Below are 21,857 nucleotides of genomic sequence, written 5' to 3'. Positions count from 1 at the left end.
TGTGCCACCAATATGTTACACTCGTCCCCGCTTATCTGCAGTTTCTCCCACGTCTCAGTTACCCATCGTCACACAGCCCCCTAGAAGCTGATGATCCTCCTGACCGGCCACCAGCAGTAGCCTAAAGCTCTGTCACAATACCGGCGTCACTCACTTCCTCTCCTCACGCAGGCGTCCTAGCATCTCCCGTCTTCTCAAGAAGGAGGGGGAGTGGGGCGCCTGGGTGGTTCAGTTGGTTAAGCGACTGCCTTCGGCTCAGGTCATGATCCTGGAGTCCCTGGATCAAGTCCCACATCGGGCTCCCTGCTCGGCAGGGAGTCTGCTTCTCCCTCTGACCCTCCCCCCCTCATGTGTTCTCTCTCATTCTCTCTCTCTCAAATAAATAAATAAAATCTTTAAAAAAAAAAAAAAAAGAAGGAGGGGGAGTATAGCACAGTAGGCTATTTTAGGGCGGGCCACAGTCACATAACTTTTATTACACTACATTGTTACAGTTGTCCTATTTTATTATGAGTGTTTGCTGTTACTCTTGTACTGTGCCTACTTTATGAAGTCAACTTTCTTGCAGGTTCTGTGTGGACAGGAGAGAGCGCAGTGTACGTAGGTTTCATTAGTCTCCGCGGTTTCAGGCATCCACGGTGAGGGGTCTCGGGCGCGGCTCCTGCCACTAAGCGGGGGGACCACTCTATGTCACTTCTCTATGAATCCTCTCCGCTCCATTCGTGGCGCTTCGCACACGAGTACTGAATGAATCCTTGTGCAGTAAAGGGACAGATAAATAATGGATTTATTTATTATTACTCTGTTTGTGTGCCGTTTTTGTTTAATTAGTGTGAAACTCTCTGAATCATCTGCAGGAAGTGGAAAGGTTTAGCCCCAATTTGATCAACTTTTCTTATTTCAGCGGATTGCGGCCAGAGCGGTTTAGTTCAGTTGGCGGAAACCTGTGCCAATGATTGGCTTCCTATAGAGTCCTGCCCTTTTTGGGGGTTAGGCACAGTCAGCTCCCAAACCCCAGATGGCCCTGGGAAGTAGAGCAGGGCAGGCGCCCCCCCCCCCATGACAAGGGGACAGAGTGAACGAGTGTGAGGGGTCGGCACAGACTCACCATGAGAGTCAGCAGCTGGGGCTGGATGGTGACTAGAAATGAGCTCCATGCGATGTGCGCCCCTCCTTTGGGATGTGTCTCTGCTTTGGTACGCCCCCTTTCCTTCTTCTCCGTGCCTAAGTTTGGCCAAACAAGGCCCTGGGTGGGTGTGGAGGAAGCGAAGCCTCCTGGGAAGTGACGCACAGACTCCTCTCCTTTCCTGGCTGGTCTTATGGCAACGGGGTCTCAGTGCAAGGCATCACTGCGAGGCTTAGTTATACCCACAGGCTGGGAGAAGCATCTTTTGGATTGTGATGCTAGACAGAAAAATAGACAGACAGAGATGATATAAAGTGAATGTGTCTGACGTATACCTATATGTGTACATGATTAAAGTGAATTGTAACAACTCTGCAGGGTAGATATTATTGCGGTTTTCCAGATACAGACACTGAGGTCATATGTTCAGGTCACACAGCGAGTGAGTGACAAAGACAAGAATTTAAGTCCCGTCTGTTTGACTCCCAGACTTTGCTCCTTCCCAGTCCATTGTAAGCTATCAGGTTAATAAGTTAATTAAATAAACAACACTTATTTAACGCCTACTGTATGCCAGTTCCAGTTGAGGTTCTAGGGGTGACGTGGCGAACAAGACAGTGAAGGCTAGAGTGTAATTGGCAGCCTCAGAGACCGCCCCTAACGACCTCCACTTCCTGGTAGTCACGTCCTCCTGTGATCACTTGAGTGGGCGCTGGACCCAGCGACTCACTTCTAACTGATAGAATATGGCAGAGAGGAAGGGGTGTCATTTCTGAGAATAGTTTACAAAAATGTTTTTTAAAGTACTTTGAAGTACTTTACGCATATGGGATTCAGTGAGATACCCATGTTACTTAAGTAACATTACTAAGGTAATTTACATTCAGTTATGTTAACCAGCAATTAGCCCTAGAGACAAACCTGGGATTTTAAAAATATTTTGTAAAAAGAAGAACACCAACTGTTGATACTGCATGTGTTTAGCTTCCGAGAGACCAACAGATTTTATACCTTCTGCCCAATTTTGTTTAACGTCTCTGTCCAGGTCATCCCAAGCCCTCGGTTGGGCTTATTTTGAGGTTCTCCAATAACCCAGACTTCTGAGAGCTAGATGTATTAAAAGCCTGACCTTGACTTTTATGGGTACTAAAAGGCAACATTAAGGCTTTCCGGGAGTATTTTTGCATTTTCTCAAGCTATAAAGAAATATGAGATAAGAAATTTCTTCAATTAAAACAGGCCTGAACAAGAGTTTAAAAATTAAACATTTAAGAATAATAAATATACAAAAGAGGTATAACCTCACTAAAAGTCAAAAAATACATATAAAGGAGACAATGAAATAGAATTTTTCACCTTTCAAATTGGAAAATATGATCCTTCAGACATATAGGATTCAGCAAAATGCAGTCTCAGGCAGCTTACATAGGAGAAATTATTGGAACAACCTTTCAAGTGAAGCAGTTGTCCACATGTGTTAAGATTCTTAACCATATTCCACGCTGTTGACCCAGTAACACCACAGGACAGGAGCCCCTCAGCTGCAGCTGGTGCATCGTGGAGATTTAGTATTGGTGGGACTAATTAATTAATTAAATCGGATCCAATCCTAACAGAGCCTAAAAAGTCATACTGTTAAATGTATAAAGATGTTTATGGAAGCATTTACTTTAACAAGGGAAATGGAGACAGCCTGAATCCCTAAAATAGAGGTTTGATTAAACAAATTAAAGAATATCCATTTGGTGAAATATTTTTCTGCTCTTAAGATGATACTTTAGGGGGCGCCTGGGTGGCTCAGTCCCTTAAACGTCTGCCTTCGGCTCAGGTCATGATCCCAGGTGGGATTGAGTCTTGAATCAGGCTTCCTGTTCTGCAGGGAGTCTGCTTCTCCCTCTGCCTCTGCCCCTCCACCTGCCTGTGCTCTCTCTGTCAAATAAATAAATAAAATCTTTAAAAAAAAGAGAATTCAGGGGTGCCTGGGTGGCTCAGTCATTAAGCGTCTGCCCTCGGCTCAGGTCATGATCCCAGCCCCACATCAGGCTCCCTGCTCGGCGGGAAGCCTGCTTCTCCCTCTCCCACTCCCCATGCTGTGTTCCCTCTCTCACTGTCTCTCTCTCTGTCAAAATAAATAAATAAAAATCTTTAATAAAAAAAAATAAATAAATAAAAATAAAAATAAGAGAATTCATTTTTAAATGTCAAATCTGTTCCTCCTCTTCTTCCAAATCTCCTTATCTAAGTCAATGCTATGCTTTTTGCCCAGTAATCCCTTTCTCACCCATCTGATTCCTCTCTCCTCCCCTCCACTTGCTAGTAGGCTCCAAGTTTCCAATCTCCCTGGGAGTGTCTCCCACACCGGCCTCCCCCAATCTCTCAGTCTGTGTGTGTGTCAAATAAATAAATACGACCTTTAAAAAAAAAAAAAGATGAGACTTCAGAAGAAATTTTAGTCACAAAGCACAACATGGACAAAGATTGAGATACTGGGCTGCGTATACCGTGATCTTCAATCTGCCTATTAAGAAGGCAAAGACCTAGCTATGCATATGAAAAAATCATTGACAAGAAATACTTCAAAATGTAAATAGTGGTTGTCTCATAAGTGACTTGTTTCCCTCTTTATTGATTCTATAGTAAAAAAAATTTTCTACAATGAACTTGATTTACATTTAGAGTTAGGAAAATAACAGTACAAATATTTGAACAATAATTTTTCAAATCTAAGCCTACAAAACTTAGACCACAAAACTATGAGTATATATCAAGCCAAAAGTTTCCAATAAAACAAGCAAGTTAGCAACACTTCTGGTTTTCCCCAAATATTTAGAACCATGCTATTTTTTCTCCTTTTATTGCTTTTAAACCAGGTAAATCAATTTGGGTAAGCCTACCATGTGGAAGAATGGTGCTGAGCATATTCTCTAGAACCAGGCTTTGCTAGTTTACACCCAGGCTCTGACATGTGATAGCTGAGTGAGCTTTGGCAAATTATTTAACCTTGTGGAGTCTCAGTTTCTTCATCTGTAAAATGTAAATATTAATAGTATCTATTTCATAGGATGATTGCATGTATTAAGTGAGAATAATATATGGAAAGCACTTAAAACCATGCCTGGGATGTGGTGAGTGGTACTCGTGTTTGCTATTGTCATTGTGTGATTTCTAACCAAGTAGAGTTCTGTTTATTTTCAAAGGTTTGGAATCTAAACTCTCTCCCTTCTCTTCATAAACCAAGAGGAGCACCTCGACAGTAAGCTTTGGTATTATTTGGATATCTATGTATGCGTGATTTATAGAAGAAATGACACAGATGATGAATTGAAAGAATTTAGATGAACCGAATCTTAAATGTCATGGCCTTTGAAAGCAAGCACTTGGAAATGTACTTTATTATGGGCACGTGGAGTTCTCTTGCCTTTGAATTGTCCAAAATAATCTTAAGCTCTCCATTCACAGAGGAATTCTCTCAATTTTAATGGAGGAACTGAGAAAGTTTGGGAGCTTCGGCCCCTGGGAAATAGAAGGGTCTCTTGCTTTGAACACTGAGCAGACATTTGAGGTCTAGATCCTGTTGTTCCTCCACCAGGAAGTCTCTCTGGGTCTGCTCAGCAAGACCAATTCATCCGTCTACGGAAGTCCCTGAGCCCTTTTGCTAGAGCCCTTTGGTGACTTTCTGCTTCTCTCTTGCCTTATGGTTATTGCTTCTGTGTGTCAACATAGATCTTAAATTTCATGCTGATTTTTCAGCTACACCTGGCATAGTAGAACCTCATTTTTTTTTTAATGAATTAAGTAATAAATCACATAGATATTTAGAGCCGGCTCAAGATCTGAAAGATGCCACTTTTAGAGCCAAAGATCCGGAGGTATGGAGAGAAGAACCATAATTTGTAAAATTTGTCAAATGCATAATAGGCAAGAGAGAAGCAAATGTATAATAGTCCCTACATAATTTGTAATTTATAATCAAGCTTTAATGCTCAGAAGTTGTACAATCTTGGGAACTTTCTAACCTTTCTGATAATCATTGTCCTTATTTGTAACTATGAGGATAACAAGCCCCATCTCATGGAACTGAAAATTGGATACAGAGACATAATTAACTTGCAAGTGGTTGTCACTCAATAACATGAGTGAAAAAAAGTTGCTCAAAGCCACATAGCTTGGCAGCTGCTGAAGCCACTGCACTGTACCCTCTTCTTTCCCTTTCTTTGACCAACTGTTGGGCTTCCCCAAATACTGTGGTTGTCTGTGAGGATCTCTTATAGGAGGAGAGGAAGGAGAGGAAGTAAGATTTGTTGAGAGTCAGCTATGTACCAGACAACTTCACCCAGAGATTTACTTACAGCCTTTCAAGCTACTCCTGATGGCCAAGCCCATGGAAATGGGTTGAAAAGTCAAATGAGTGGACTTTATATTCTTATGTTTCAGGCATTCTTGAGTGTTTTCTTGAAACCTTGCTTACTTTATTCCCCTTAATTCAGACCCCAAGATATCTGGGGATAGCAGATCAGATCACTGGATGGAAGCTCTGGGAAGTGAGAGTAACATTCACCCATGTGGGATGATTGGGACTTCTGGTTACTTGAAACACCCTCCATTATGAAGTTTGCAGAGCTAAAAGGCTAAATTGAGTTACTCACAGTCCTACTGTGAGTCCTGCAAATGTTTCAAGCAGCATAATCACCTATAGTGCTAGATAATGTACCATGGCCCACTACCTGGCAAGCACTCACCACTGGCCCATCAGTGGCTTTTAACAATTACAGACAACCCCTGGGGCACCTGGGTGGCTCAGTCGGTTAAGTATCTGCCTTTGGCTCAGGTCATGATCTCGGGGTCCTGGGATCGAGCCCCACGTTGTCAGGCTCCGCACTCGGCGGGGGGTCTGCTTCTTCCTCTGACCCTCCCTCCTCTCGTGCTCTCTCTCAAATAAATAAGTAAAATATTTAAAAAAATTATAGACAAACCCTGCCTCTAAAAGACAAGAATTTTTAAGCAAGAGTAAAAACAATGCATCTCAGATATAATCTAACTCTTTTGATCTGTGTTTTACAAAAAAGTACAACCCAACGAGTGGATTTTCCTTTTTGGAGGAAAGAAATATTAGTGAGGACCTACCATGTATCAACACTGTGTTGGGTGCTCTGCCAGGTTATCCTAGTTTTCCTTCACAGAGTCAAACCAAATAACATCATTCCTATTATAAAGCAAATGTAAAGCAGTTTGTTTATGGGCAAGATGTCCCACGCAACACAGGTCTCAAGTAGGAAGGAATCAAACTTTTTTTTTTTTTAAATCTGCAGGGTCAATGTTCTTTTGGGCACACTATCCATCTCATATTCAATTATCTTCAGAGTGATTTAACAAAGTAAACAACTTATTTATTAAGTTCATTCAACAGACATTTGTTGAACAAGGAGTGGTTCTAGACATGGAGTAGTCAGTAGAGATATACATTTGAAAGGCAGTCTTTTTTCTCAGGAGGTTCACTCTGCAGTGCCTTATTTTAAGGACTGTATGAATCTGTCTCTAAGATCAACTGATTCTCTTTCAATCTGGTTAACAAAGGGATGATACTGAATAAATCACACTAAATCTCAGTAGTGAGAATCTTTAGAATGCAATTTACATGTTAATCATTGACTCAGTGTGTGGAGAATGGAAACATTGTAAGTAGTTAGCACTGTTAGGTATGAGGGGTGTGGCAATCTTGCCTGGAGGTTAAGTTGTCTCTCCGTGTGACATCGTGAACCCCAAGATGGCTGCTCTCCTAATAACATGACCTTAGGAGAATGGAACTGCTAGAATCATGTTTTTCTAAATGTAGCAATGGAACTTGTTGAAATTCATGGAGAAAATGTTGATAATGTATATCAAAAGAGGTGTGCGAAGTTTTGGCAGTGAAGTGTGGTTTCAGGGATACTGTACCTGGTTGAAGACCAACAAATGCAAACTCTGGGTTACGGGGTTTACTCTGTTGGTACTGAGACTCTTGCACAAAGTTTATGATGGTATAACACAGTGGTTGGTAGATAGCATGTTTTTGGAGACAGGTAGAGTGGGGTTCAAATTCCAGCTTTCTCATTAACTGACGCTCTTGTGCTCGTGTAGGTTACTTAGCCTTCGTGAGTCATGGTTTCTTCAAATGTAATAACAGTCCCTACTTCCTAGCATTGTTGTGAGGATAAAATGAAATGTTTTCTGTTAAACACTTAGCAGAGTGTCCAACAAATAGTAAATAATAAATGGCACTCATTTAAAATAAGTATTAGCTAATGGGGAATTTGGTATCGGAATAATGAAGAGGTGCAATACTTTCTTGTCTTGTGCTAACAATGGATGAAAACATATGTACATATCCTGTGTCCTTCCTTTTAAACAAATCTGGAAATTATTCATATAGAATGTGAGCTCCACAAGGACGGGGACTTTGTCTAGTCACCTCTCTGTCCCCTGTACCTAGAACAGTATCTGGCCCATAGTGGGCAGTTGATAAATATTTGTGGAATGAATGAATTCACTCACCCTTTAGTGTCCACTGTTAAGTTCTGTAAACGTTGTGAGAGACACAAAGACAGCACAGGTTTCTCTCCTGAGTATATCGTACTGAATTAGGGGAGAGAAATGTATCCACAGAAGATGGTATTGCAGGTAATTCTCTGAACAAAGTAAGGACTCCAAGCTGAGAGTTCAGAGGAGGAAGAGGGATATGGGAGGATAAGAGAAATGCTGCCAGGAGGAGTTGTATTTGAACTGAGCTTAAATCGATAGGGGGAATTTTGACAAGGAGAGAGAATGGGCATTGTGGGGGAGAGTAGGGAATGGAGATAGTATTCCTGGGAGGGAAACATCACAAGCAAAGGTCTGGAGGCCAGGTATGTTTGGGGACAGGGGAAGTACAATTTTACTAACAAATAGACCTGAAGGGAACTTAAGGACAGGCATTATGTTTCTGGCACATTTTGCACAGAACTCAGAAGCCCATCCAAGGTTCAGTAAACAAGCTGTGAGTCACTGCAATGGAGGGTGGGAAATGAGCATCCAGAAGGCCCAGTGAGAAGATTTTTAGCCACAGGAAGGAGAGGCCTCGGCTGTGGAATTAGCTACAGACAAGGATGAAGCATGGGATTGATTAGAGTGTTGTTTGCAAACCTACCCACCAGCAGTGTCTGGGAGGATTAGAAATTTTGAACCCTGGGTTTATTGGCTTGGGACTAGCCTGTCCCTGCACTTTGACTCTAAATAAAGGATATTGGTGTTTCCATTACATGAATCCATTTATTTGGAAGAGTGCACACTCCTGATGAACATCTGCATAACACAGAGTAGGATCTAGCAGGTGGCATGCGGCCCCATCCATACCTCCTAATTTTGGCTGTTAGAACTGATGGAAATCCTGCCTCAGTTCTGCACCACCAAAGACTACACAGAACTGAGCTGTAGTGTACAAACTTTGGATCTTTTTCAAGTGTCTGAGATTTTTTTTTTTTTAAGATTTATTTATTTATTTGAGAAAGAGAGAGAGCACACAGTGGGAAGGGCAGAGGGAGAGGAGAGACAGTCCTCAAGGAGACTCCCTGCCAAGTGCAGAGCCTGATGCAGGGCTCGATCCCTGGACCCTGAGATCATGACCTAGCCAAAACCAAGAGCCAGACACTTAACTGATTGAGCCACCCACACACCCAAAGTGTCTGAGATTTCTATAGAAGATCAACCTCCAGATAATTCCTTCCTGCCTGGATTAGAGGAGGGCAATAATAACAGTTAATCTTTATTAAGCACACATGTGTGCCAGACAGTGCTTTATCTGTTTTTTCTTTTTCTTTCCTAAGATTTTATTTTTTTAAGTAATCTCTACACCCAACATGGGGCTCAAACTTACAACCCCAAAATCAAGAGTCACGTGCTCTACCGACTGAGCCAGCCGGACACCCTACATTATTTCACTTAACTGAATCTTCAAAACAACCCAATGAGGTGACTTCTATTATCCCCACCATTTTATAATTGAGAAAATAAAGTCCTGTGAGGTTTAGATTGCCGAAGTCATAAAACACAGAGCTTGGGCTCAAAGCCAGGTCCATTGCTAAGTTAATTGCATTGTGATACAATCACAGAAAAAACTTTTTTCAAAAGATTAAAGGAAATTTGGTTTCATAGGTACAAAGAATTGAGAGAAAATCAAAACTTCCTAGAATTTAGGGATAGTCTCAGGATGTATAAGGGGCAGAGATCAAAAGTCAGCCAGCAGAGGAGCGCCTGGGTGGTACAGTCGGTTAAGTGTCTGGCTCTTGGTTTTGGCTCAGGTCATGATCTCAGGGTCGAGGGATCGGGTCCCGCGTCAAGCCCTGCATCGGGCTCTGCGCTCAGCTGGGAGTCTGCTTGGGATTCTCTCTCTCCCTCTCCCTCTGCCCCTCCTGCTTGGGCTCTCTCTCTCTCTTTCTTTTTCTCTAAAATAAATAAATAAAGTTAACAAATGGAGTGGAGGTAAATACAAAAGTACCAGCTTCTGCTTTTTCTCCTAAGGTGACAACAGCTTCCTCCCTCCACAGTCAGTTGGAAGTGGTCGCTCCAGACTAGCTTCATGGCCTCCCTGGCAAAGGGCAGACATTTTAAATAAAATCCCCACAGTGCATCCGTCCCTTGTCTGTGGTCACAGGAGCAAGGCTGTGAGGCCGTCCTGGGTCCAAGCAGGGCTAGAATCCTGGGCAGCCACCTTGAACAGGACTCTGTTCTCATTCTCATTAATCATTAAGCCTGGGGATTTGCAGTTACCAGACCCAACCCCCCCCCCCCCCCCCCCCCACCGCCACCCACTGCGGAACACAGGAGCTTACATTTCCCTTGCCACACCCAGCCTGGTACACTTTCTCGGCGTCGGTCCTGCATCCCAGCTCAGCTCTGCAGGCACCCCTGGAGCCCGGGGAAGGGAAGCGAGCCGCTCCGTGGATTCCGAGGCTCCCAGGCAACAGGAAATCCAGAAGGAAACTGAGAAGGCACAATGGAGTTGGTGCCAAGATTTCCCCTCTGGAATGAAGTCCGCCTTGTGGAGTGGAGTGGAGGCAAAACCCTCCACTCTGACAAAGGGAAATGTATCCGTCCCGTTTTATGTTGTGAGGCTGGAAATTGAGCTGGCCCCTAAAACTCTTCCCGAGTGCTCTGTGGTATCTGCTCGGCACACGCCAGGCTCTTGGTGATGTAAATTCCCCCTGGAGACTGTCTCCATTTGCAGTGGGTAGCAGCAGAAGGGGCCCCAGGCAGCTGAAGTGAACCGTGAGGGTGGAACGGACGTGTCTCAAAATGCAGACCCTGCTCAGCCACACTTGCATTTGGGGCGAAAGCAAAGAGAAGCAAAGCAGAAACCAGATCTTGGACTAATCTGCCAGCTGAGAGATGCCTCACTGGGATAAACAATTGGATAAGGGCTCAGACTCTGAGGTGCATCCAGGAATGGCAATCTGTTCATCATTCCCCTGTCTAAAATGGCTTCCCTTTGCTCTCAGAAGAGAGATGAGTATCTTTGATGTGCCTACAAGGCCCGCAATCTGGGCCTGTCCTCTCCTTCACTGGGTTGTAGCCACGCTGGCTTTATCTCAGTTCCGGGGACGTGCCAGCACGAAGCTCCACGTTATACCCAGCCTTAAGCTTGCACACGCTGCTCTCTCTTCCTGCATGTTTGTTGTCCACCCCATCCTGACCCCACCCCAGCCAAAAACACCACCCACAAAGCAAAGCAAAATAAAACACATCTCCTCTCCTCACTAGAAGAGACGAGAAGAGAACGGCCAGCTCCTTGAGAGTGCAGGGACCATGTCGTTCTTTTTCCACACTCCATCCTCATGCCTAGAATAGTGCCTGGCATGTAGTCAGTGCTCAATAAATATTTGAATGAATGAACGGAGCCAGATTGTTTCAAACAGTCACAGTTTCGTCGCAAAGTATTGTTCTGTTGGACAAACAGTAGAAACACAGAGGCTGGTGATACAGCATACTCCCACAATATATTGCAAACTAGATGCCAATCAATAAACAATTTGCACCTACAGGGTGCCAAGTGCCATGTTTAGTGCTGTCAACTTGACAGTTGAACAATTCTCTGAGCGCAAAAGCTTCTGAGAACAGCCTTAATGGGGGGGGGGGTGCTGGTGGGGAGGAGAATCTAAGGAAAGGGCCCTGTATCGTTTCTGCCCACGAGACAGGAATTGAAATGGTCAGTGTGACATTTTTAACTCAGGCAGTGAACTAGCTTGGCTAAATTGAGTATTTCTGAGCCAACATTCATTCAGTAACAATTTGTTGAGAATTTACTAGATTGTCTTGTGAAAGAGGAGTAAATGAGGCAAGTCCGGTGGCGCGGAGAAGCTGATGGGTAAAACCACCAAAGCTCACGCTGCGGGCTCCCAGTGCTGCTGGGCAGCCTTCCCCTTCTGTTGGCAGAACGTTCCCTTTCATTCTCCTCGGCGACTTTTCCAAACCTTCGCCCTTCTCCTCAAACCCTTTACCACTGGAGGGGGTAACCCTCTGCTCTGACTCCATTCTCCCCATCTTCAACAGATGACATCAGCTCCTACTTGAAGAAAGGTGAGGCCTTAAGGCCTGAAAGGCCTCAGCGTCCTCTGTATGACTATGTATTTATCCTCATTTCTTCCCAAGGTTATTTTCTTCTAACTTTGGAAGATTTAGAGATTTAGAGCTTGACGTTTTTGAGATTGAAAGCTACTTCTTTCATTCTGGTATCCTCTCAAACATTAGGCCCTGATCAGTTAGTAGGGCATGATGGGCAACTTGGTGGATTATGACCAGCAATTGTTACTGAAGTAAACTAGAGAAGAAAAGACAATTTCAGGGTATGTGACACATGGTAAGGACAAATATTGTCTCTGAAACTTTGTTTCACATCTATGATTGTGTGTGCACTGGGTCTTGGGTAAGAAGCATTTCTTACAGTGCGTCATGCTTATCAAGAGCATCATCCTATTCAAGGCCATGCTCCCCACCCTTTCACATTTCCACAAGAGTTCCCATTCCTTCCATCATCTGTTATCTTATCTACATATCCAACCTCTTATTTTCTTATTTTCTAGTAATTCTTAATCTTTATCTTGTAATACCCTCTAATTTCTCCAGCTTAAAACTATATTCTTCTTTGACCTAGCGTTCCTTTATCTCGCTCCTCTTCTTAGTCAAGAAAACAACTTAGTCTGAACTCACTCCTCTTCGTTTTCTTCCAAACCCCACACCATTGAAACTGCTTTTTGAAATACTGTAAATGCTCTTTATGTCGCTAACGGCATGAGTATTATTTTAGGCTGAGACTAGTTGATACTTTCAACATGGTAGATTTCTTTTCCCACCCTTCTTCTGCCATTCCGATCATTTCTCTGCTGCCCCTTTGAGAATTCTTCCTCCTTTTCCTGCCCCTTAAGCTTGGGTGTTCCTCGGGTTGCCAATTCACTTTCCAATCTTTTCCCTTCATATGTTTTTCTGGTCTCCTCTTCTCCCCATCAGTTGATGATCCTCAAATCTATATGCCTGGCCCATAACTCTCCTCTGAAATTTGTTTTTTTTTTTTTATCAAGATGTCTGCTAGGTTCACTCCATTCTCCCACCACACATCCCAAGCTGAGCTTGTCATTGCCTTTAAGTCTGCCGGCTCCTACTTTTCTTCCAATCAGGCTGTTCCCTGTGTCTGAAATGTTCTTCCCTGCCTTATTCACCTGGCTAATTTTCATGTGTCTTGGAAAGTCAGCTCAGGTGACATCTCTTTGAGGAAGCCAAAGTGTGCTGGAAGTTCTGTGTCACCTGTAGATCTCTAACCATTGACTACCTTGTGTATCTATCTTTCTCATTAGACTCTAAGCACTTTAAGAGCAGGGAAGTTTAAACCATTTTCACATTCCTGGTACCTAACACAAAAGTCTGGCACACTGTAAGTGCCCAATAACTATTTCTTAAAATTATTGTCATAATGGAGAACCAGAAACTATCATGTGAATTCATACTACAAACAGGAACTCAGGCGATTTTCAGTGAAGCAGATCCAGAGTCTGATGTGCCCCATCCATTAACTTTCCTGTATTGGCTGTATCATTTTTCTGCTTTTTTAATTGCTTTGTGCTGTGTCAACCTGGAGATAGATGCGAAGAGGAAATTTGATGTAAAAACCCGGGACTCAATTAGCTGTTAACTAAAACAAATGACTTAGAGATTTAGACATTACACATCTTATCTAACTAAGTTCTTGACCATCCCAAAGAGACGGAAGTCAGATGTGGCCAAGTTTGTCCAGAATCTAATTAGAGCAACTCTTTAAAATCATATCAAACCCATTATTGAATTTAAGCACATTCCTAAATTGTTACCGACACTAGTGTGTACTATTTTTCACGGCAGCCTTGTAACAGAGCTGTAGCATGTCTAATCAAACCCTATGACTCAGTTGCTATCGTGTACTTGGGTTAGCCTGAAAAGCCACTCAGAGATTCTATTTGGTCGGCTCCTCTTCTTCCTTTAATACCTTTGATCTTTGCTGTTCAGCTGTCATTCATTGTTAAAATCTAGGGAATTGAGAAGTTGGTGTTGGAGTGAGCTGGGGAACCAGGTTCAGATATATTTCTTCTCTCAGTCTCTTAGAAGTAGGGCTTGTTGGGGGGTGGGGAGAATGCAGCTAAGATTAGTCTATGTGATTATTACTATAAACTGCTTAACAAATACTTGAATTAATGAGAGCATGCTCTACTGATTTCATTAGTTCTAATAATGCACACAGTGAATAGTGATTTAATTTCTCCCACATGAGTTGATATGTGGGATCAGAGGGCCTGTGATATATTGGGAATGCCATTGTGTCATGATTCGAATTTATGGTGATTTAAATCTTTCATGTTTCCTCTGTAGCCTCATCACGATTATATGTGGGCTCAGAAATAAAAGAAGGAAAACCCCTCTGCAGTCCACTCTTTAAAAATATTAATAATTTTGCATATTAGACTCATACCGTATAGTTTACAAAGAGTTTGATACACATTATTTAATTTAATTCTCAAAATAACCGTCAGGGTTACTCTCGGTTTCTAAATGACAAAATTAAAGCTCAGAGAGGTTAGAGTGACTTGTCCAAAGTCACACGATTGGTGTCAGAGCCGCAGTCCAGTTTGAAAGCAAGAGTTTTCAGCAAAGGACTTTGGAAATTCCCTTTTAAATCTAATCCAATCAAATACTGGTTTTAGGGTAAAGTATTTTGAGCACCTAAATCTACCAACAGCTATTATGCAAGAATAGTTAGCTCTTTCTTTCTGATTTCTGGTTATCATAAAATATTTATTGAGACAGATTTCTTTTAATGCTTCAGTTCTTTCTTGACTTACTTTATAGATAGTGATAGTACATAAATGTCCTCAGTTTTACCTTTGGGGAGGTTGAAGTGAATGTTGCGTTTGCTTTGTCCCAACCCAATGATAAAAATTTCTAATCATCTGCCTCTAGGTCCCTCATAGAGTCAAAAACTGTTAGAACTAGAAGGTGCAAGAGACCATAAAATTCCAGCTACGGCAAACCATACCATCCCTGTCTTCTTAGTCTAGTACATTTCTTTGGCACTGTGTTCACAAGGATTGTGAGACTGTGCTGAGCTCAGTGGGAATGAGAGCTATAACTGATTCACAATACCAGCTATGGGCTCATGGTTGTGCTGTGCTCATCCTCAGTTTTTCTTTCTTTTGTCACTTATCTCTACTCTGTCAGGAAGTCCTATCAGTCAAAACTCTGGATGGTTTCCCAAATCTGATTACTTTTCACCATTTCTCCTATTGGTATCTATAATGGTTAGGATATGTTACGTTATGCTGCAGTGACAAATAACCCCCAAATCTCTGTGGCTTTAAACAACAAATGTCTCCTTCTCACTTGGGCACACATCAGTTGCATATCAGCAGGGAGATCTGCTTCACTTCTTCCTCACTCCAGGCCCCTCACTGAAAAGGATACGCAATCTAGAATGTTACCAGCCACAGTTAGAGAGGCTAAGAGAGCACAGGAAGTTCTCAGCCAGCAATCAACAGCTCCAGTCTGGAAGCAATACATACCATTTCTCCCACAAATCCATTGGCCAGAACTAGTCACGTGGTACTAGCCAACTGCAAAGGGGACAAGGAAGTATAATTCTTCCATGTGTGTGGAAGGCCAGGAAAACAGATGTAGGTGAACATTAGAATTCTAAGTCACTACTGTCCCTCACTTGGATTCTTAAAAAAGCACCCTAACTAGTTTCTCTGCTTCTGTTCTTGCCCCCTGAAGTACACTCTCCCTAGGGCAACTAGAAGATTTATTTAAAATATAAATGAGAACATCCCTCTCCAATCTCCAAGTAGTCAATCGGCACAGCAGAAGCATTCTCTTTTAGAAAAGGAACTTCAGTTATGTCCACAGTGCCTTCTGCGCTGCCATGACTTCTTGTAACAACTGCTCTCTTAAGCCTTTCTTTTTGAGTAAGGAATAGGTCAGAGCATTTTCAAACAGAACCAGATGGAGATGGTAAGAGAAAGTCCTTATATAAGGTGGCCTTCTGTCCACTCTGGTGGACAGTCCAAGAGGTCTGTAAAAGAGGTGATGAATCTGCCAGCTACTGTGTGGAGTCCTCCACAAGGATAGGGATTCTGACCTGACCTTCATGACCCAGATCATGTCCCCCGGTGCTAGCTCAATTGGTTCAGCTTTGTATGAGAGTGGAAGGGCAGTAGGGAGTGGCTTGCTTTCCTTCCATACAGGACCAGAACAAAATAAGTGTCTCAGAATGACATATTGCTTTCTCCTTTCTTTCTTTCTTTTTTTTTTTTTTTTTAAAGATTTTATTTATTTATTTGACAGAGAGAGAGGGAACACAAGCGGGGGAACAGGAGAGGGAGAAGCAGGCTTCCCGCAGAGCTGGGAGCCCGATGCGGGGCTCGATCCCAGGACCCTGGGATCATGACCTGAGCCGAAGGCAGACGCCTAACAACTGAGCCACCGAGGCACCCCAACTTCCAGTATCTCTAAATCAGCTTACTCTTCTGATGCTCTTTGATGGAAAGCAAGTCTTCAAAATCTTTGTCAGTATCTCACTTGAGGCAGTATCTTAATCAGTATATTTTTTACATTATTCTGACTACAATGAGAACCATAGGGACGTAGCTACCTATAAATATAAGCAGCCTAGAGAGGAAATAAACTATAACTAAATAAGCCCTAAAATCTGATCTTTCCTTTATGTTTTCTGTTTTTCAGTGCTATTAATAACCATTCCCTGATCTCAGACTCTGGACTCTGTCTACTCTGACCAGCAGCTTTTCCTCTACCCTTCCTGCATTGGCTGATTGGTTTGGACCTGACTTCCGACTTCTTCAGATTTATGTTGTCTGTGCAGCCTTTTTAGTCTTGAGTAATTCTCCAGAGTCACTACCCAGATCTGTGCTCTTATATAATTTCCTTTCATTGTGTCCATCATATTTTCCTTCTTCACATATCTGGCCTCAAGATGCTTTCAATACCAATACCAATATATTTCCTGTGAGCAGACTTCAGCATGATGATTTCTGGGGGAAAAAGTTATGCTTTACCATATCGCCATATCCTAAAAAGAAATGCTCTGAGAAATATAATCCACTTAATTTGGACAAACTATTACAGAGGTTGTGACATCTTTCTCCGATGTACTTAAACTAATTTCATACATGTGAATTCACATAAAGACAGAGCTGGAAGAGGCCCTAGGGATTGTCTGGCTCAGTCCTCTCAAAATGCAGTTGAAGAAACTGAAACCAAGAAAGAATAAGTAAAATGCCAAATATCACAAAATTAGTTTGTGTTGGGCTGCAAGCCACGTCCTCCAAGTCAGGGGTACTGAGCCTTCCACTCTATAACACTATCTTTGAGTTTCACATTATAATCATTATTTGAGATATTGGTAGCCAAATGTCCTTCATTAAAACAAAAATATGTGTTTGAGAATCTTTGTTTTGGGAGATGCAGCTTTAGAGAATGGAATTGTTGAAAACAACAAAAACAACCATGCCTATTAATAGGACATAGTTACAAATTTTGTTTTTTATATACCAGGATCACATTGCAATTCTTCTTTTTTTATACTAGAGACCTATTTGAAATCTCCTTTTTGTATTTTCTTCTTTGATATGAAGTCTATTGTTGCCAAGTGCAAATCAAGTCAAGATAGGGTCTGAAAATCTAGAGCATTGTTTTGGTAGAAACAAAGAATACCAGTGATAGAAAGAATATGGAAATCCATAATAACTTACATTCTTTTTCTTCATTCCATGGAAAGGATCAGAAATATCTATGAGCCACAATTTCAATATAATTTCCCATTCTATGGATATTATGTTTATATTTTATCATTCTAACCCACATTTGGCCTGCAATATATCTACTTACTGTTTATCCTTTCTTAGACTAGCAAAAATTCTTAAAAGTGTTTAGAAGTTCAAAATCTCCTTTCTAAAAATACAATACACCTCCAAAGAGATGGGCTCCAGAAGCAAAGCAGTCCAAGTATCTCAAATAGAAAATAAATGTCTGAATGGTCCATTTCTCCTAATTTTAACTACTTTAAAGATTTTATTTCTATATATCATCTGCCCCAAATTCCATTTTTAAAAAAGATTTATTTATTTATTTGAGAGAGAGAAAATGAGTTGGGAGAGGAACAGAGGGAGAGAATCTTTGAGCAGACTCTGCCAAGTGCGGAGCCCCACTCGGGCCTCCATCTCATGACCCATGAGATCATGACCAGAGCAGAAACCAAGAATCTGACGTTTAACCGACCGAGCCACCCAGACGCCCCAACCCCAAATTCCATTTTAATCTGGTCTATGAAGCTGCAAACAAAGATGATCACTCTTCACATATACATATTTCTACCCTATTCTTGACCAGCAGAATCAGACAAGAATCAAAATAAGGTTTCTATCAGGGATTCATCTCACCCAGTAATGACGAAAGCTGTGGATCCGTAGAAGATAACAATTTGAAAGTCTGAGGCATGGGTCAGGAATTTGAAATGCTTCGTTCTGATGAAGATGTATTATGTGGCCCTCATCAACAGATGCCTGCCTTCCCCAGGTGTTGGGAATTTACTTGGAAGTCTGATGCAATCAAATACCGAAGGACTTCTTAATGTATCAACTTCTTTTTTTTTTTTTTTTAAAGATTTTATTTATTTATTCATGAGAGACAGAGAGAGAGAGAGGCAGAGGGAGAAGCAGGCTCCCAAGGAGCAGAGAGCCTGATGCGGGACTCGATCCCAGGACCCTGGGATCATGACCTGAGCCGAAGGCAGACACCCAACCATCTGAGCCACCCAGGCGCCCCTTAATGTATCAACTTCTAAGTCTGACTCTCAACAGAACGTGAAGGGAGAGCCAGTTTGGGACAGGAGAGACTACCTGATTACCTTGAATTCTAAAGATTGAGAAGTTGTGATTAATTGCCTATTCTGGCTATAACTGAGGGTCAGCCACAAAAATCTCACTTACTTCTCTTTTGGCCGTTAAAAATATTCCTGAAACATATGGATGAATTCCTGCACTAATGTAGTGTAATGTGAGGCACAGAGATTCTGGAGTTAGGTAGATTAGGGTTCAAATCCCACCTTAACCACACAGAATGTGTGTAAGTAAATTATTTAGCCTCTATCAGCTTGAGCAATTTACAGATGATAGTAACTATCATGAAAACTGGTTGTCAGGGTAAGAGTAAATCAAATTTAATTTCAAGATGGATATAACATCTCGAAAACGATGCATGACACATTGTAGCTAGTAGATAATCCCTACCTCAGGCTCTGCATTTGTTCCTGAGATGCAGAGCGTGAGATAGGAATTTTTGCGGCGTCGATTTATTGAGGGAATGCTCTCAGGTAAAGGCTGTGAGGAGTGAGTGAGAGATGCAGGATGAGGAAGAGCAGATAAAACACGTATTCAGCTGAAGGCTAACTCTCCCGTGATCCATGAGGAAGTCTAGATGGTGAATGACACCACAAAATTTTCCCCATGCTTAGGCAAGGGGACATACTTTTTGGATCCCTTTATCCGTCAGTCATTGGCTACAGGCTAACTTTGGAGTTAGTGTGCAGCCTCCTAGGGCTTTCTGGAGAGATGTTCCCAGCCACTAAGGGCAATTCTCAGAAGAGGGCAGCTGCCGCCTGTTTGTAGCCACTTACAACATCTGGGGCGGGGGGGGGGGGGCGGCTGCCGGTTGGTAAAAGAGATCTGGGCAGGGCACAAAAGTGTCTTCTACACTAAAGACAGCTGGATGCTTATTGAGGGCAGAGGCTACATTTATCTGTTTTTGTATATCCTAATCATTCATCATTCAGTCATCAAGAATGATTTATCGTGTGTCACCTCTATGCCAAACACAGGCACATGGGATACCCTAGTGAGTGAAAGAAAGATCATTCCCTAGTGGAGCCCTGATTGCAGTGGGAGAGAGATAATAAGCAAATCGATATAAGAAATAATTACATACCATGCCATGTGGTGATAAATACTATGCTGAATGGATAAGAAGATTGTCTTTTTTGGTGGGGGGGGGTCAAGTAAAATTTAATTATTTGATTCCAGTATTTCTTAACTGGATTGTCTTTTTAGTCACTGAAAATGTATGGCATCTCAGGGCTTGGCTCCTCACCTCAGGTCTCTTTGTGGAGTATTGCAGGTGTATATAGTATAGAATCATCTGGGCACAGATTTCTTTGTAGTGGAAGACACTTTAGAGACTACGTTCAAGATCTGATTGAATTTGTACTGATCTCTGACATACTGTAACTTGTATTTTGACTATACATGTGATATAATCTAACTTATTTATTTGTCTTTTTTTTTCCCCCCCTCCAAAATTGGAACATTGACACTTTTCAGTTGACTGTGCTTTCTGGTAACTTGAGTTCATTCCTTTATTCGCTAATTCTGTTCTATTATTCACGAATCCACTCTTCAACCCACTGTGTGCTAAACCCTGATGAAGTGTGGGAAGGATGAGACCAGAGTCTCTGTCCCGAAAGCTTACCACTTACTAGGAAAGATAAGCTGGGTGTACTCATAGTTCTACCCCAAGGAGGAAAGCACTGGGGCCAGGAAACTTACGCACAGGCCCCCTGAAGAAAGGAGAGATGACCTGTTACCAGGAGAGCTCCAAGGAGCCCTATGGAGGAAATTCCGAGCTGCGGTTCCAAAGCTGGCTGGGATGTGGACCCTTGGATATGCAGGTGTCGAGAGTTCTGAGTGGAGAGAGTCTATCAGCCAAGAGGTAGAGGCAACAAAGAGCTAAATGCATTTGTGGCTACAAATGAATAGCTCTGGTTGGGTCTGATTCCTGAGGCAAATGAGGGGATTAAAAAGATAAGTTTATGGCTCATTAAAGGAGGACTTGAAGGTATTCTTGTCAAGGATTTTGTGGTGGGAAGAAACGGAAACCCAGTCCAGCTAAAACACATGGAAGGATTTATTAACCTAAAAAAAGGGAACTGCACATGATTCAAGAAGGAAAGTTTCGACGGGTCCCACTGAAACTTGTAGGAAATGAGGATGTTTCAGGGGCTCTTGTTCCATGTCCCAGGGGCTGTGAGGTCCCAGTTCTACTTCTCTCATCTGCTTCACCTTCTCTTTCCCTGCCTGGTTTCCTCTATTTGCTTATTGTTCTCATGGCCCAGCCTCGCAGAGCCACCTGTCTCTCAAATTTGGTGATGAGCAAAGACAGTCCTCCCAGGGTCTCATAGTACAAAGTCTGGAGGGAGACACTCTCGATGGCTGTCTTTAGGCTCTTTGTCCTCCCTATCAGGTCACCTGGGGCTGGAAGGAGGCATCACAACAATGCGGCCTACTCAGCAAACTGTGCAGGTGTCCTTGGAAGGGCATCCAGGGGCAGGCAGGGTGGGGACTTGGGGCGCAGATGGCCTGGCTGAGTAGCTGGCTCCATTCTGCAGGAGGCAGTGGGGGAGCCTGGGAAACTTTCTGAGTAGGAAGTTCCAGTTCGTTCGTTCATTCATTCATTCATTCATTCATTTGCTATAGTTGCTCTGTTGCTCAGTTTTATGAACTGCTAACAACATTGTTACCCTCTACAATGGTATTAAGTGTGCAAACTTGAGCATTTGAAAACAATGAATGTGTGGTACCAGGGCTTCCTGGAGCCTCAATTGCGTTGCATGTCCCTCATCTGGGAGCGTGTTCTATATCCCCACACTGAACTCGCTGCATTCTCCCGGAAGTGTTTGTCCCGGAGTCTCTCTCTCTGTGATACTGCGGGTTCTCTTTGAATGTTAGTATTCCTAGAGCCCAACATTTTGCCTGACGTACAGCACAAGTCCCGTAAATGCTTGTTTCTCGTTTTCCGAAGCATTTATCTTTCCAAATTTACTGATACTGTGTGTTGGATGCATGAATCTGTATATATGTGTATTAGAAATGAGGTACTGGCGTGCACACAGTGATAAATTGGAAAATCATCAAGCATCTATGCTCCTCTTGGGCTCTTTTCCTAGGAAAACAACAAGAGAACATGGAGCAGGCTCTGGGAAGATGTAGGACTTCAGAAGCAGTTGATTTAATTCCAATTTGCCACTTACTGGTTGTGTTACCTGGGGGTAAGTTCCTTACTTAAAAAAATCTTACCTCTGTTCTCTCATCAGTAAAGGGGGAGTGACAAGTATTATTATTTACATACAGGCAAGTTT

At 42.5% G+C, this 21,857-nt stretch overlaps 2 long non-coding RNA genes across 2 annotated transcripts in view; one reads left to right on the top strand and one right to left on the bottom strand.

Moving 5' to 3' along the window:
* Positions 1-21,857, top strand: part of LOC118013429 — an 89,545-nt gene that overhangs the window by 14,941 nt on the left and 52,747 nt on the right. The gene's annotated exons all lie outside the window — the stretch shown is intronic.
* Positions 444-10,319, bottom strand: LOC118013430. Its single transcript, XR_004680015.1, has 3 exons — positions 9,970-10,319; positions 1,109-1,404; positions 444-754 (listed from the first exon to the last, which is right to left on the bottom strand). It is a non-coding gene; the product is annotated as an uncharacterized LOC118013430 (long non-coding RNA).

The sequence above is a fragment of the Mirounga leonina genome, unplaced genomic scaffold, assembly GCF_011800145.1.
Source record: "Mirounga leonina isolate KUSES-001 unplaced genomic scaffold, KU_Mleo_1.0 Mir_153, whole genome shotgun sequence".
Taxonomy (NCBI): domain Eukaryota; kingdom Metazoa; phylum Chordata; class Mammalia; order Carnivora; family Phocidae; genus Mirounga; species Mirounga leonina.
Note: the sequence above shows the minus strand (reverse complement) of the source record. Positions and strands in the feature narration are given on the sequence as shown.